Source organism: Centruroides sculpturatus, unplaced genomic scaffold, assembly GCF_000671375.1.
Source record: "Centruroides sculpturatus isolate CEXI.00-Female unplaced genomic scaffold, Cexi_2.0 scaffold292, whole genome shotgun sequence".
NCBI lineage: Eukaryota > Metazoa > Arthropoda > Arachnida > Scorpiones > Buthidae > Centruroides > Centruroides sculpturatus.
Window position 1 is genome coordinate 417,390 of NW_019384986.1, and position 1,728 is coordinate 419,117.

A 1,728-nucleotide genomic window follows, 5' to 3' on the forward strand; every position below is an offset into this window, starting at 1 on the left:
CTCTAAAAGCCATAAAAATATATGAATTAAATAAAAAGAAACCACAAATTTACATAAAATTAAATTTTGGAAATCTATTTATATTCAGAATTCAAGCAAAACAATTCTTCTGGGCCTGATTACCTATGCTAGTTTATATATAAAATTGATTTCAATTACAACAATGTTTTTAATATCAATTTTTCAGTTAGCAAATTTAAATTAATGTAGAATATGTTATTTAAAGAAGAAAAAACGAAATATTTCCCTGTCAGAATAGTAGTGAATAGTCTCCAAACTATTGACTATTCCCAAAGTACATTGATCTGTTCTTTTATAGGTGTGTCAAACTCGAGATAAAGAATAAAAATGCATTTCAAAAGACATTGCAGCATAAAAATTCAAGGATAATAAATGCCTTCTTGTACCTATTATTCTCCACTGTAATAAAAATTGTGTCATTATTTTGTATTCAGTTTCTAATCTAATCATCACTAACCAGAAATGGAAAAGTGTTAATGGATTTATCATGTCCTTTCATAACATGTACTGTATTTCCAACTTCTGAATAAAAAAAAGAAACACCCCAGCATATTATAATCGTATTATGTACTAAGTCCGATATGTTTAAAATAGGTCAAAGGGTGTGGTGTATACAATCAAAAGATCCAGAGATATCCACAAAAATAGGAAAAGCCAGCTTATTAAATAAATATAAAATTTACAACATATTTTTAAACAGATTAACTTTAAGAAATTAATTCATAATGAACCATTTCAATTTTCATCACTATGTTAGCAACTTGATACTGTTATCAGTGGCCATTAATTAATAACATCAGCTTTATTATTTATAAATCTATATCCTAAATTTGCATAATAAAGAGAGGGTATAGCAGTATAAAGAAAATTAAACGACGTCCTTGACTGCTTACTAGAAAAACTTCGACAGAATTGGTTACAATCGATAAGATTTTCAACCATTTGTTCAAACAGTATCAGTTGCACTGTCACGATACCTTTTTTTTTTCGTTTTTTCCTTTAATTTTACGTTGAATTTTTAATATTTCATGATTTATTCGCGAAGTTAGAAATCTTTTTTTACTTTTCCGTAAGGGGAAATCTTACGGAAACCATTAAAAGACATCGCAGAAAGCAATTTGAGTGCATTAGACTTACAGCTGAATACTTAGAAGATTACGTCTCGTAGCAACAAGTTTAAATGTTAGATACGCCGATAAATACTAATTAACAACCTTTAGCGTTGACGTTAATATCTAGATTTAACGTAGAATAAATAAGTAGCGCATATAAAGAGGAATTTTACAGATTAACTAATCTGTCTTTTTCTTACTTAAACGCTTTCGCTAACGGTTTTTAAATTGTTTTATTAATCTTAAAAAATAAGACAAGCGAGATGTCTACTAAAAAGATTAATTCTCCGGTTTAAAAAGGCAGAAGTAAGATTTCAAAGTATTTTTTTTTTTAGATTTAACACATCTTTTTTACCCATAGCCGCGACCGTTTCGCGTCAGAAATATCAAAAAACAGATAAACTTCACAAAAGAAAACTATAAATACGTTTTTTTAAAATGTTACTAAACCGTTTTTGCGATTATCTTAAAAAAGTAATATAAATGAAAAACTTCATCCCAAAAAAAACTTACAAACGCGAATACTTAAAAAGTACTCCGTGAATTTAATAATAATAATATAAAAACTACAACTCTGCGCTTTTATAATACTAAA